Here is a 15467-nt window from a genome sequence, read left to right as displayed (position 1 = left end):
AGTGCCGCGCTCCTGTGCTCAGCGGGCATTGCAGCGTGGACGTACGGCCTACCCGTAAATAATCGGCTTCGAGCTGCCGTGCTGGGCTTCTCAGCCAAGGGATGGGGGCAGAGAGAGAAAACCCGGCTCCGGCTGCGCACCTGTAGCTCCGGCAGCCGGGAGATAAAGGCAGAGACAGAAGAAGAAAAACAGCCTCGCTCGCTCGGGCCGTTACCGGAGCAGTGCCCGCGGCCGGGGCCGGGCGGGTTCGCGACGCCCGGGCCAGGACTCCCCGCCCGCGAGAGCGCGGCAGGGCCGGCATCCGAGCCTCGCGTTTCCATTGGCCGTATGTAGGCACGCGGCGATTGGGTGGGGTGGCGGCATGGGCGGGATCAGGGCAGCTCCGCCCTTCTTCGTTCTGATTGGTTCCTGCCGTAGGAGGCGGGCTCAGGAGGCTCCAGGCGACTGGACGGTGGTGTGCGGGCTTCTGTGCGCCGATTGGTCCGACTCCCCCGTCAGCGGCCCGGCTCAGCTGTCCGCGTGCGCCTGACTGGTCCGCGGTGCCCGGAGCCCACGTGCCGCCGCCGCCCCGGACACCGGGCGGCCCGCGAGAGCTGCGGCAGATCGCGCTCCCCACGGCGGGAGCGCCCGGCGCGGCGCTGGTGGCGACCACGTGTGAGCGAGGCGCGCGGGCAGGGAGCGCCCGGCGCGGGGCTCGGGGCCGTCCCCGAGGAGCCCGGGGCGGAGCAGGCCGAAGCGCCGGGCGTGGCCCTCCTGGCTGCCCGGCCAGAGCTGCGGGCGGGTGCGCGCGCGGTGCCGTCGCCCGCCTCTGCCCGACCAACTGTTTTGTAGGAATCTGTGTAGATGGTGACAGGTGAGTACGCGATTCTGCCTCTGACATGGTCAGCAAACAGCACGCACCAGCAGTTGCCTAGGCTTCTGCCTGAAGGCACGTAACCCACATGTCCTACTCCAGTGCAGGTTGTGTAGATAAGCGGTGGTATTTGTGCGTTGATTTAGAGACTCTTAGTGGAAATGTGCTGGGTCAGCCCATGGTGGTCATCTGATCCACTGTGGTGCCGTTAACGGTGCGTGCCATTTCACTGAAGTGAAGCTATCTATCGTGGGTCTGCCCTTTCTTGCAGGCTCCTCCTCGTGCACCCGTCCTTGGAGCCAGCGTGTCAATGACGAGCTGCAGCATGACAGAAGCAGGACTTGGGGCAGAAGGGCCCCCGGGACCTGTCATGCCTGCAAGGGCCATTCTGGGCACTCAGGTGTGCGTGCGGGGCCTGCAGCGGTCCCTCGGAAACAGCCAGGGCACCACGGGTAACAGGTGAGTACGTGTTTCTGCTTTGACACGCTCGGCAGACAAAACGCACCAGCAGTTGCCTGGGCTTCTGCCTGGGCGCACATCATTCACATGCCCTGCTCCAAGGATAACACCTCCAGTGACTGCAGCGCTTGCCTCTAACTGCTGGTTGCACCCTCCAAAAGTAATGGCCTGCCCCATGGCTTGCAGGATCTGGGGGGCCAGACCCCACAGACTTTGTATTCTCCTTCCCTGTGCCTGGGTGAGGTGTTGAGAACTTTGATCTCTGCAAACGTAGGCCCTCGTTAGCCACTCATCCTTATGTGCCCAGTATCCAGCCCCTGCGACCCTGTCCTACCTGCCAGCCTCTGCCAGCCTCTCCTAGTCTCATCCTTCTTCTGAAGGCTTCCCATGAAATTCCTTGTCCTTTCCCAGTCTGCAGCAGACCTGCACCACTGTTTCCCAGCTTCCCTTAGGGAGTTGCAAGGGAGTGGAGAGAATGCTTCCTCGTCCTCTGCTCTTTGCTTATATAAGTTTTAAGGTGTCTATCTGTTTCAGTTCCGCCTTTTCGTCTTTCTCTGTCTGCGCTCCCTGTGTCTTCTGTATATGCTGGATGTTGATATAAGCCAGGGGCTATCAACTGTTTGAGCCTCTGGGCCACTGAGGTGGTTCTGGGGAGGTGCAGTGGGTTGGTCAGCGCCATCAACCCTGAGAGAGCCCGTGTACCCTACGACTCCTCCCCCTACTGCCAACAGTGCACATCCCAGCCCACTCTGCACCTGCTCTGGACAAGCTGGAACTTGTGTCCATAGCCCTCAAGGAAAGAGAAGGCTAAATATGCATCTTCGGAGAAACTTGTAAAAAAAAAAAAAAAAATACAGAACAGATGTCCTGTACGTGACAAACACTTCCCTCAGCAAACACCCTAAGGTATAGGGTGTTAAAAATGTCTGAACCATTCATTGTATGTCTGGAGTTTGAAAAACAAACCATCACTTGTACAAGCTACTGCAAATGTGCCCGATTGATATAGAAATACCCTGAGACAGGTTTGGCGACACCTCTAAGTATCCAGTCTGACTGCTCAGGCCCATCACATGTAAATTGACCTACAATTACATGGTCTGCAGAAACGCACAACTTTTACACCTGGACAATGCAAGAACAGGAGCCAGGCAATTAATAGTTATGATATGATGATCAACACCTTTTCTTTCCTGTTTGTTTGGACTCTAATTGGCCAACTATCAAGGAAAAATGCCTTGAAGTTGTACAATTAAATAGTATAAGAACTAACAGAATTTGCCAGCAAAATGTGCACTCCAGGAGAAGCAGAGGGAGAGCACTGGTACATCACACCCACCTTAACCAGCAACGGCTCCTGCTTGGTGAAAGCTGCAAGACAGGATCAACTTCCTTTGGCAGCACTGGTGAGAGAACACTATTGCTGCTAAATATGCACTAGGACTTTGTGGAGCAGCTCATTTTATTTTGGGAAGGAGTCTTTTTGTCATTTGGTTTTATAAGCTTGCTTGTGGTATTGTTATTAAAACCTTTCTGGTATTGATAACTGGGTGTTGTGTCAATTCTTGGGGCACTAGGTTTAAAAACCCACTTTCTAAGCGCAACAGAGTCTATGGCCTACGCGGAAGCAATCTCCCTGTAACCCACTCCCTCTCGTCACCCCTGCCTCCAGTTACCTAGATTACAGGTAACCTTGTGGGTAGGCTTCTGATAAGAGGCAGAAGCAAGTCTATAGCCCCAACTTTTATTTGTCTGCACCTTGAAACAGGAGAACAGACATTTATTCCAAAGTGTATCTGGCTATCCATAACCGCACAACATCAGTTCTTACCTGTATTGGCTGGGGAGACCCAGGAGGTGGGAGGAGGGTGCCACACACACTGGCAGCAGGTCTTCTTGAATTTGCTGAGTTTTCCACATTTCCCTTCAGCCTGTGCCAATATTTATAGATGTACGTATAGTTGCATCAGTTGCTACCACTACTACTTCAAGATAAAACTATGATATAGCATATATGGATTATTTAATGTATAGACTTCTCTTCGCTCCTTTTAGGCCTGGTGCTTTGTTTAATGATTTCATGGTTTCCTTTACTTGCTGACCAACTTAGTCGTCACATCTGCAAAGGCTCATACTGCGGTCATGTAGAGCAAGGCTTGGGCCTTGTGCTTAGCAGTGCTTGTACAGGTTAGCCCAGGTGCCTTGAAAATGGCCGAGGCTGGCAGCAGGGTCTTCTTACTCTCATCCGTGTTGTGGTTAACAGGGTGAGTGTTTTACCTAGCGTGAAACTGTCTGATATGGGTCTGCCCTTTCTTACAGGCTAGTCCTTGTGCACCTGTGCTTGGAACCAACTTACCAGTGAGGAGGTGTAGGCCTGGGGTAGAAGGGCCTCAACAGCTGACACATCTGCAGCGGGTGACTGCAGGCTGCTGAGAAACCGGCTTTTGGGGCCTGCACCAGTCTCTCGGAAACATCTGAGGCAGCTCTTGCAACAGGTGAGTGTGTGTTTCTGCTTTTGACACGCTCGGGGAGCATAGTGCTCCAGTGGTTGCCTCGGCTTCTGACTCGATGCACGTCATTTGCTTGCACGAGTCCAAAGGTACCAACTGCAGTGACTGAAGCTCTTGCCTCCGACCTACTAGGGTGCCTTGCAAAAGCAATGGCCTGGCTCTGGGCTAGGCTGAAACCAATGGCCCAGACCCAGCGACTTCCTGGTGTACCTCCCTGTGCCCGGATTAGGTGTTGAGCACTTGGACCTCTGCCAGCTTCAGCACGTATTAGCCTGTCATCCTTCTGTGGCCAACACCACAGGGCCTGTGACCCTAGTGTCTCTGTCAGCCTCTGACTTGCCTTACCTGTGAAGGCCTCCCATGAAACCCTTTGTCCCATCCCAGTCTGCAGCGGGGCTGCACCAATATTTCCTAGCTGCCATTGGAGAGTTGCGAGGGGTGTGGGGAAGAGCTTTCCTTCTCCCCATGCTCTTTATTTCTCTCAGCTTGAAGCTGTTTGTCCCAGTGCATCTTTTCTGTCCTCCTCCCACCTGCTTAGCCACCCTGTCCCCTGTATATGCTCAAGGTGGTCTAAGGGGGTGCATGTGGGCCCTCGAGAAGGACCGTTTGCTTCTGGGTTGATGCTGAAACCTCTAGAGAACACCTTGCAAAGCACCAAATATTCATTTTTAAAGAGGAAAAAGAAATGAAAAACCTGTTGTTCAGGAAGCACCGCTACATTGAGACAAGTTTGTATTTTCTACCTGTCCATCTATCCCATCCATGCATATGCTTGGCTCCAATGCAGTTGTTAAAATGCACCCCAGTTTTTGGATATGCAGAACTTCTCCATGTCCTCTTCTGCCCTACTTTGCCTACAGCTATGCATTTAGATCCTGACCTCCAAAAATTACTGTGTTGTACAAGCACCACTTCCCTCTCCTACCATCTCCACCTCTCCACAGACTGACTGTAGCTCTGTAAGTCCACTGTACTGGGAGCTCGAGTCCCTCATTCCCCATCCCCCTCTCCCATCTACAACCACCCTGAAACAGAATCTAGAAAATGTGTAGAGATGATTTAGCAATAGTGTTGGCAGGAGGGGAGGAGTAGAATGTGGGAGTGCCTAATCCAGTGCTTCTATCTTGGCAGGGATCTGGGGCCACAAAGTAAAGAGTTAAAGCTCCAAGTGTTAAAGATCCCCAGCGGGGGTGAAAGTAAATATGTAACCCACAGGGAAGAGCCGTGGAGTTGAATAGGCTTTCCCAATGTCACTAATGGCCTCCTGAAATTCTTATAAGGGTTAGGGTCATGTAGTCCTCCTGGGATGGCAGGGAGACCTGAGCTGCTCTGTTTCAGTCTGTGGATCTCGTACCCTACTGAAATGCTATGTGGGTTACAAACTCTGGAAAACATGCTTCATTGGTGTGGCGGGCCAGTAGGGGGCGCTCCTGCGTTGAGCCGCCCACCTCCCCGCACCCGACCACCTTCCAGGCTCCGAGTGCCTCCCTGGGGTGCCTCCCGTCCGGCCGACCCCTTCCCTGGAGCACCCCCGCTAGCCTGGGGTCCCGCTGCCACCATCCAAGGCTCTGGACTCACTTCTGGCTCTGCGCACCTTGGAAAACACAGGCCTGATCGTCCAATGGGTGCTAGACCCAATACAAGCACTTGGGGCACTTCCCAAGTCCGGGGCTTATTAGGAAAGTCTCCTTTAGTCCACAGACCTAAGGGGCCTCCTCGGCATAATTTAGACCCACCCCTCAATAAGTCTCCCACACCGGTCACAAAGGAGAACTGTATTGATGACAGGGGGTAGGGTGAAAACAGGGTAAAAGGTAGAGCAGTATCATAGAAATCTTACAGGAATATCAAAGGAATCCATAGAGCAAACCAGGGTGGCTGAGGTAGCCGTTTAAACGCATCTGAGTTACTGAAGCTAAATATCTAATCGGATCTCGAGTAGCTTACTCACTCGCGTCGTCCAGAGGTAGTTGTTGTATCCTCTGGAGGCAGTGCACTCTTGGAGCATGCGGTGATGAGGAGAGAGCCAGGCTCAGATTCACCTGGATGACCGCATGGCTAATGGCTGACTGCCCCTTCTTCTTGGACCGAGCCCTTAAATAACCTCTCTGACCTCAGCAGCCCGGTCCAATCGAAGCTGCCAATACTGGCCACAAGCCGACCCATCTCCCCAGCATCCCTGGCTACCTGGGCCCGCGCAGGGCCGGGTCTTTCCCCCCTGCCCAGGTGACCAGAGCCTCGCCTCCCAGGCGCCAGGCTTTTGTCATGCAGACAAGGTGGGAGATCCCCACCCTGAGGAATGAAACACCAGCCTCCCAGGCTGGCTGAGACAGGTCTCTGGAGAGGGGCACCAACGGTGGCATTTCTGCCACAATTGGGATTTAGATGTAGTGAAAGCTCTGACAGTTTTCAGATGTGACCTCTGCCAGCTGGGTTGTGGGGCAGATGTTTTCTTTACTAATTTCTCTTGATACCTGGAAGCTGTCCATGGCAAAACATTCTGGTTGCAAATAAAGACTGAAGAAGGGATGTGTTCTGGAGGGCAGGTGAGTGTGATGCAGTGCTGCCAGGCGCCTGCTCAGCTGCTCAAGGTTCATTCTTGAGTGCAAGACCCAAGTCTGAGGGAACCTGCAGAACTCTTATCTCCAGAACTGGGGGTGCACAGTTCATTCATGGCTCAAGCACATGCAGAATGGTCCCATTGACTTCTGCAGTGATGGGAGATGGCCTGCTGCAGCTGTGGAGCTGTTCCTTGTTGGAGCAGGAAGTTGAATCCCCAGAGATTAAAAAGGTTTTGGAGGCATGTGGCTTATGCTTGTTCTCCCCTGCCACAGATCTGCTGCTTGGACATGTCATAGTCTTCCTTAACTTCCTTAGCAAGCAGCCTTCTGGGAAGCAGGCCTTTTCACTGACCCCAGGTGTGGGACACTCAGTGGCACCTGTTGCTACCCTTATGTTGGAGGTAAGTTTATGGCTTAGGAAAGTCTGTGAAGTGCCTGCCCTGGAAGAGTTGCAATAGGTGAACCTCCTTGTAAGGAGGTGGAATTTGGGTTGTGACATGGGAGGTTCTGGGAAGCTGTAGTGGCAGTAACAGCATCACTAGAGGTGAAAATAGGGCACTGCTCTTTCCCGTCTCCTGAACCTCCTGTAAGAGCAATATATTTGCTCAAATCCAATACAGGACTTTTGGTTTGGTTTGTTTTGTCCATTCAATCTTGCAGCAGGGGATGGGGGCGTCTTAGATTTGAGTAAAAGTCGGGGGCAGGCAGCTGCTCCAGCTCCGGCTCCGATTCTGATTCTGACCCTGACCCAGGTTTGGTTTGGGCTTAGAGCCACAGTCACAGCTGCTGCCACTGCTTAGATGCAGTTCTGGTCCTGCTCTGGCCTGCCAGTGGAGGCGGTGGCAACCCTAGCTCCAAATCTGTGTCAGGGCCACGGTCTGGGCTGGAGCTGCTGCTGCAGCTCCCCACTGCTCCCTACCTTGGTGTGGTCTAGAGTCCTCAACTGAGGGTAAATGATGTGGGGCAGACAGCAGGGAGAATGAGGGGTTTGGGCTCTATGAGGTGTGGAGGGCAGGTGGCAGGGGCACAGGCATACTACCACAGGGGAATGGGGTAGGGTGGGAGGCAGGGGGTAGGTATAGGGAGACAACCCTCCAGTAATTAGATTCTGTACCTGGTAAATTATAACAACATTATACATTTCCATGTGTAGAATCTAATTACTAGGGGGTGGGGGGTTAAGGTCAAAGTTACCTTGGATTTGGGTAAATTTGGTAACTAAAGGAGGAGAAATGATCAGTGCTGGCTGCCTGGTCTTTGTGACTGGAGACCTCTGTCTTCCTGGCCTGATGGACCCACTGGATAGGTGTTGCCTCTTAAACAGTGATGCTAGGTAGGCCTTCAGCACTTGGGTCTAGGGCCCCCCTGCTCACTCTGGGTAGATGTAGAAAGTGCAGGCTTAGCAGAAGCTGCTTCTGTGACTAAGGCTGAGGAAGAAAATCATGTCACTCCTGGGGATGGGCAATAAAACGTCATGTAGTATGCATCTTCATTACTACACCATGTCTAACCCAAACCTCTGAAGACCTCAGTAGGATTTTCTTTTGTTGTGACTTATGAGGGGCCTGTACATCCCAGCCAATGCCTTTGTACCTGGGTAGTGGTCAGATGGTGGCTCAGCATGACTCCTTTGTATCCTCTTCTCGAAGTTTTTCTACCAACAGTCCCCTGCATCCTTGAGTACCCAGCATACTGCATCGCTCTGCACCAGCATCACTTCCACCAAGAAGATTGAGATAGACCGTACCATCATGCCTGATGGTACTGTTGTGACCACTGTCACCATCATTCAGTCCAGGCCCAAAGTGGACTGCAAGCTGGGTACGGTCTGATTAGTATGCAACTCTTAGACACGTTGCTGGCATCTGTAGTAAGAGAATAAAGCAGCTCTTAATTTCACTAGGCTTAGTCCTATAGCATGTGGTTAGCTTCTGTAGCTGTCAAATGCAGCAGTCCCTGCAAATGTGCTCGTCATATAGATAATGAGAGGGGTGCCTGCAGCCTGTGGTGTGGGAATGGGATTATTGGCACTGGGGGATGTTGCTGTTCTGTTGTTGGCATCATGCTGTGACTGGGATAGTACACTTGGCACCCAGGGCCTCTGCTTCTGACAATTTTTGCTCTGCTACTGGCTTCCTGTATGACTCTGGGGAAATCAGTTTCTCTGCTTCCATTTCCTCATCTCTAAAGTAAGGCTGATGCTGAACTTAGGTGTTCCTTATGTTGGTGCACAACGCTGAGTACTGTCATGTACTGAATAGAACCAAATGCTTTCCATCTTGGCTTCGTAGCATTCCCTAGCTTCAGTTCCAGGTGGGAACACTGACACATTCCACAGGACAAGGTAGGAGACCAGTGTGCACTGCGACCAGTGTCTGGGATGCTACATGACTTGTTCCATGTTTGATGAAGATCTAGAAGGTTCCCCACTTTTATGCACTGTTGGGTGGAAAGGCTTTGATGGACCGAGTGCCAGAGTCTTCCCTGTAATGGGCAAATTTGTGCCTCAAAGGCAGGCAACCTCAGGCAGGTCCTGTCCCTCCTACTGCTGACTTTGTGCCTTTCTTTCTTGGGTCTAGATTCACCTTCAGGATCTCTGTCCAAAGTAGAGGTGATGGAGAAGAAAACAATGGTGCTTTCAGAGAGCAGCTGTCCCAGCAATACCTCACCCAGCAGCAGCCATATGTCCTTTGATACATGAGACCTTCCTTAGTAGCAAGAAGCTCCATTACCAGTGGCAAAATATAACTCATTTTCTTGGCCGTTTTGTATCCACTGTAGGAGAAGCTCATTTAATTAACATGGTCCTTTGTAGAAGGCAGGGTAGATTTGTACCTTATAGACAAACCAAAGTGTGTGCATGTGTGTAAATACACGCACACAGAGCACAAGGCTATCATGGGATGAAGCTCACTTTATCTAATTCTGTGTGTACACATGCATATGCATGTGTGCACGTATATGTTGTCTCTGTCTGGTTAGTTTATAGGGTGCTTATCTACTCAGCCAATTACTTGAGCTGAAGCTAACATGGCTAACTGTCTCTCTGCTTACCATCCTTTGCTTCAAACAATACTTAAAAATACCATGATGGGGGGTGGGGGCAGGGAGGAAGAAGGTTAGGATGGAGTACTTAAACTTGTTGTCAACTCTAAGTTCCTTGTTGCTGATCTTCAATATCCATAAGGTATCTCAACCTGGAGGGCTTCACAAATTATGTATTTGTGAGTTGCTTCTCCACCCTTGGCTAGAACATATTCTGTTAAGCAGGGTATGACGGAAATTAGTTGGGAGTTCAGGACCAGAATTGAAACTGAATTCCATATGCACCTGAAGCTGCCTGAAAGGAGGAGATAGCGTCCAGATAAAGTGATCAGAATTGGAATGTTGCCGGGGAGTTAGCATTATATCCCTTATTTATAAATGTTGGAAAATTTATTAATACTTGCAACCACCCACCCACCCACTCTTATCTGGCTCCATGTTAAAAGGAGTTGTGGTCTGCCAGTGGCTTGTCTGCTCAGGGGTGCCTTTTTGTGAATAGGGGAGAGTCATATGTCCAGTGGCTTGGATCATGTGGCAGAGACAGTGATCAGGCAGTTGACGAAAATAAACAACAAATCTGTCAAGAAAGCCCCGACTAAACGCAGCACATTGATTATAACAGGAGTTTCCAAGTTAACTAGTAGTTTGGGAGCTCTGCTAAAGAACTGCCTGAGGACTGTGTATAATGACATGTTCCATCCTGCAGAGACTCTTAGGTCTAGGACACATGTAAAGGAAACTCCTTAAGAGTCTGTGAAGTCTCCCTCCAAAAATCCCAAGCCTCATGAGTTGCAGTTGATTTTGCTCTCAAGGGGCAGTTTAACCATTTGGGGCGCAACCTTACATCTTGTCCCAAAACAAAAGAAAAAACATCTTTGCTGTCTAAAAACAGGTAGGGGAAGAGGTAACCTTATGAGAGAGAAGTTGTAAATGTGACTTTAACTAATGGCTTCCTTGTTTGACCTTTAAATCCCTTTCAGATACCAATTGCTCAGGATGAAATGGCACTTTCTCTTAGCTATGCTGCATCTATGGAGGCAACAGTGCATGGGGCTCTGTGGTGTCTGGCAGTTCTGAGCAGATGCAGAACTCCACTGAGCCATCCCAGTTGCCGGAAGCATCATCCTCAGGACAGAGGTCCAGTCAGGAGCTAGATGAAACAACACAGTTGGACATCTCTGAAAGACTGTCCGTGGAAGATGTTGAGTCTGAAACTGGCATGACATGACATGGCTGTGTCAACAGTCCTTGAGACCAGGAGCTTAAAGGACCACAAGGGTGAGGACAAGTGTTGCTTGGAACATGAGCCAGTCAGCCTTACAGACCTGAGTCTAGGGTGATGGTCACATCTCTTGGCTGAGTAACTGTCCACTTCTGCAGCGGGTGATGGTAACTTCATTCCTTATATGTATTGCTAATCCTACAAAGTGATGTGCTTTAGGCAAGATGGCTGTGATTACTTCCAGAGGAAATGTCAAAGCAGTCACTTTCTAGCGAACAAACCTGTGCTAGCAGCACAAATTGCAGGAATGGGACTTGGACTGGCATGTTCTCCAAGTAGGTGTGCAAATAAAAGGAGCAAGCAAGGTGCACTGTCAAATACAAGGCAAACGTGAAGTCAGTTTTAAGACCTGTTTTACAAAGTGTCCAGTATCATAACTGCTAAAAGCAATGGGTCAGTTGAGGGAGACCTTGCTACAGAGCTTTTGTGAATTGGGAGTTGGTGAAACTACTAATTGTGTGATGCAAGATACTAATGTAGTTTGCATGATGAAACAAAACATGTCTATGTAGGTGAAATACTTACTGATGGGGAGATGCAGTAGTCTATAAATGGCATGGGTTTTTTTGTTCTTGAGCTCTAGAGTCGGAATGAAGTCAGCCTCGTGCTGCACGGAAATGCAAGTGAAGATTTTTTTACAAAAATATATATTTATTGATTGATTTTTAGTAATTTTTTTGTCCCCCAAGCCAGATTAATTCCAAATCCATGAGTCATTCAAGAACCACATGTGACCCTACTACCAGCAGACATCCTCCACCCCCACCTGGGGCTTCAGATGCTTCCAAATCATTTGGCGGGCATACTATGTGCAGGACCTAGCTCAGAGGCTTGGGGTTCAGATGCCCCTAAGTTTCGCTCATCCTCAACCCTGTGGCTGCAGGAGCAAGCTAGAGAGGAGTCTCCCATTTTGCTAAAAGTGGGCATAAAGCCAAGATCTTCCCTCAGGAAATGAACATAGGAAATTAACTACATTTTACCTCCGCAGGTTCTACCCCATGCCAGAAAAGCGGTTATCCTGAGCAACTAGGAAAACCGCCTTAGTGGTCATGGTATTTCCGCTGCCAGGTAAGTATGGAAATGCGAGTGCAGATGCCCTGTGCTAGCTTCAAAACTGTAAGTGGTAGTTCTTCCAGTTCGAGCTAGTTGAGAGTGGAATATTTATAGGCACTGTATTTAGGGTGGCCATTGGTCCTGTTTTCTACTGAACTATCCTGTTTTAAACCCTGTGTCTCCTCTTGGTTTCTGAATGAGGAGTGGATGGCAAAAAGTCCCGTTTTTTAGTTAGTTGGTGGAAATTTACATGTTAATATTATTTGCCCTCACAATTCTGTGGGCTGTGCCCAGGGGGTAGGGCAGTGCACAGCCAGGAGGAATGGAGTGGCCCCACCCCTTGCTGCTGGTTGGCTAAGGTGTCAGGCCCACCCCTCTCTGCTGATTGGCAGGGGGGCCTGCCTGTCACCAAAGGGATGTCCTGTGTCTGGGGATGCTAATTACTGCACAATATACCCTAAGGGAGGGGCTTTCAACCTTTTTTGGTTTAGGTACCCCCGCAAGATCGAGGAGGGGGGAGTCCACCTCTGCGAAACAAGATGCTCTGGTGGCAAAATCAGATGCGCTGCCGGTGAAACTGGAAGTGCCCCCAGCTTCTCCGCTCTGCTGCCACGTGCCCCCTGGGGGCTTCCCAAGTACTGGTTGACAACCCCTGCCCTAAGTCGTCCTGAGGTCATAACTTGCTCGGGAGTATCATGACGCAGAAGAGCAATGGGATGAAACTAAAGAAGAGAACTTCAGCCGAGCGTTGGGAAAGGGATTTTTTGCAACAGAAAGGAAGGAGTCTTGTCCATTCCCAGTGGGTTTAGATTTATGGTGCAGGGTGACACTGTGGTCCGTGCCAAAGAGGGGGGGTTTGAGACAGTGTGAAAAGCTAGGAAGGAAATAGGATATTAAATTATTGAGTTCTGCACCAACACTCCTGCATCCCATGCCATTCCTTGGCTACCTGCATTGCAGGACATTTCACTGCCACAACTTGTCCTCTCCGGCCTCCAAGTTGTAAGGGTGTGCCTGTATCCCTGGCACATCACATTTCACTTTTAACTCTCCCTCCTTCCACCTTTCTCCCGCCCAGTCTCCCCAAAAAGACCTTTCCCAGGTAGTTTTGGATCAAAGATATATCACGACCTGTGCACCGATTCCAAGAGAGGTTTGATAACATGATACATGTGAAGCCCAGTGAGTGGCCACTGAGGACAATTTCCCTTGATGAACTACAAAGTCTGAGAATCGGTTGGACACGCGCGTCTGACGTGCAAGGGGCTCAGAGAAGTGGAAACGAGCAACTGTCTAATTTGCAGCCGAGTTTTCCACGAAACCAACGCGTGGGGGAGGGCGGTTGGACGGAGACCTGCAGGCGGACGACGGGACCAGCTCTGGAAACGCCAGTGCCTCCGGGCGCCGCAAGAACCTCACCCCCGGGCTGGTCTTCCGCCCGCCAAACCGTGGGCGGCCGGCGGGAGCAGCGGTCGAGCACGGGGCTGGGAACGGACGAAGCGGGACACCCAGGGTGGCCGGGGCCATCCTCCCGCCTCGGCCACGGTCTCCTGTTCAAGGCGGTCCGCAAGATGCAGTGCCCAGGCCACAGGGCCGGCGACTGACGAGGTCCCACTGCGGGCGCTGCGCAAGCGCGCTAACCTAGTATCCATAAATTCGGCGTTCAGCTGATCCGCCTGTCAGTGATGCGCATGCGAACTTGCCTTGCCAATTGATGGGCAAGCGCGGTGCTCACCCGTACCCAAGTGCGCATGCGGGCAAAGGGCGGCTCATCGACGTTTTCGTCATCCGACAGCTCTACTCCGCATGCGCAGTGGTTTAATGACCCCCCCCCCAGCGTTGTTTTAATTACCCGGCCGCTTTCCCGGACACCGGCTCCGCGCGGCGACGGTTGCAGGCCCGGAGTGACGGGAGGGAGCGTCCCTGTCCTCCCTCGATTAATGACTGGACGCGGGGAACCTATTCCGTTTGTTCCCAGTATGCATGCGCGTTGGGACTCGGGCCTCGATAATTTTAGAGGTCAGCCCTGTTGTCCCTGCCTCGGTAGCCATGAAAACCTCAATACGTTCGGCACTTGGCAGCGCCCCCCTATTACCAGGACGCATGCGTTAATCCACAATACTGATAATTGATGTGTTTGGCCTCCAAGCGATACGCATGCGCGCTTCTCAGTGTTCAGCCTCTAACAGCCATGCACATGCGCACTTGCTTTGCCCGTTGAACAGTAAAGGTGGTGCCGCCTAATTCCCAAGTGCGTATGCGTGCTCATGGCCAGTCCCAACTGGAAGGCAGCTGTGCGCTGCAGCGCATGCACACTTGGTCTCCCCAGTGATGGTTTAAGGACGTGGCCGTTTGCCCGCGCTCCGCTGGCTGCGGGTGCGGGCCCGGAGTGAGAGGGCGGGGCGGCTATGCACACACGCGCGCTGGGTGTCCCCCAGTGATGGTTTAACGCAGCAGTCGACTTCCCACATAGCGAGCGGCGCCGAGGTCAGCGTGCGGCCCCTTCCCGTTGCCCCTTGTATTGGTTCCAGAGGGAACTGTAGCGCTCATTTTCTACTACGTATGCGCATTGTGACTCGCGCCTCATAGTTTCGGCGCTGGTTGTGTCGTCAGTGCCGTGGTGACGAAAACACCAATAATTCCTACTCAGCACCGAGCCCTGATTTCCAAGACGCATGCGGCAATCCGCAAAATGGGCGATCGATGTCTTTGCAGGGCGAGCACTGCGCATGCGAACTCACCATTATCGATGAATGCGGTATTCTGCTAATCAGACCATAACCTCCGTGCGCATGCGTACTTGATTCGCCCACTCGTGGGCAAAGGACATGTGCTGTCTGCGCATGCGTGATCATGGTCGGTCATCCATGTTTTCGTCCCACGATTGCGAACCAGCTTTGGACTGGTGCTCGCACTGCCCCGCCCCGAGAAATGGCTTCAACACTCAGGTCGCATTCCCGCACACGGGCTTCGCAACCCGTGCAGCTGCAGCTCTGGCCCCAATTGACAGAGAGGGGTAAAGCGGGGCATTTCTGACCCTTCGTCTTCCCGCGAGAATTGGACACCATCGATCAGGCTTACTCCGCATGCGCATCGGGACTGGCACCGTGATCGTTTCGATGCTCGTCCTGTCATCATTACCGCTGTAACCATGGAAACCCAACAATGACTACCTTTCTTGGCACCGCCCTGATTCCGAAGACACGTGTGAACCGACAATATCGGCGATCGATGTATTTTCACTGCCGCCACTGCGCATATGTATTAACCAGCTCTATCGATAAATTCGGTTTTCAGCTGATCAGCCTGTCAGCCTGGCACGTTCGCAATTCTTTTGGCAAGCCATGGGACAAAGCGGTGGTCACCCGTACACACGTGCGCATGCATGCTTATGGCTGCTTTTGGGCATTGGATTGGGAGCTAGTGTTCTACTTCGCATGCGTACTGGGGCCGTGCCTGCGTGGCTGCGGTGCGTGCCCGGAGGGACAGGGTAGGGGACATCCCTGCCTCTTTTTCCAAATATTGGCACTTGGTAGCGGCCCCTGATTCCCAAAACGAATGGGCGTACAGCTTCCCCAATCTATATAATAAGGGGTCGATGCGTTTACTGCAAATACAGTGTAGGCGCACTTAAGCAGTAGAATGGATGAATCAGGTACGTAACTGGCGGGGGCCCCCCCCCCCCCTCACCGCCCAGCGCATGC

The 15467-nt window shown here is 51.8% G+C and overlaps 1 long non-coding RNA gene across 1 annotated transcript; it reads left to right on the top strand.

Moving 5' to 3' along the window:
* Window positions 1-456: 456 nt before the first annotated feature.
* Window positions 457-15067, top strand: LOC132243411 (uncharacterized). The gene is made up of 4 exons (XR_009454984.1): window positions 457-853; window positions 1125-1312; window positions 3632-3807; window positions 10409-15067. It is a non-coding gene; the product is annotated as an uncharacterized LOC132243411 (long non-coding RNA).
* The last annotated feature ends 400 nt before the right edge of the window (window positions 15068-15467 follow it).

Source organism: Alligator mississippiensis, chromosome 9 (assembly GCF_030867095.1).
Source record: "Alligator mississippiensis isolate rAllMis1 chromosome 9, rAllMis1, whole genome shotgun sequence".
In the NCBI taxonomy this organism is placed as follows: domain Eukaryota; kingdom Metazoa; phylum Chordata; order Crocodylia; family Alligatoridae; genus Alligator; species Alligator mississippiensis.
The sequence above is the reverse complement of the archived record's forward strand: the minus strand, read 5'-3'. Positions and strand labels throughout refer to the sequence as shown.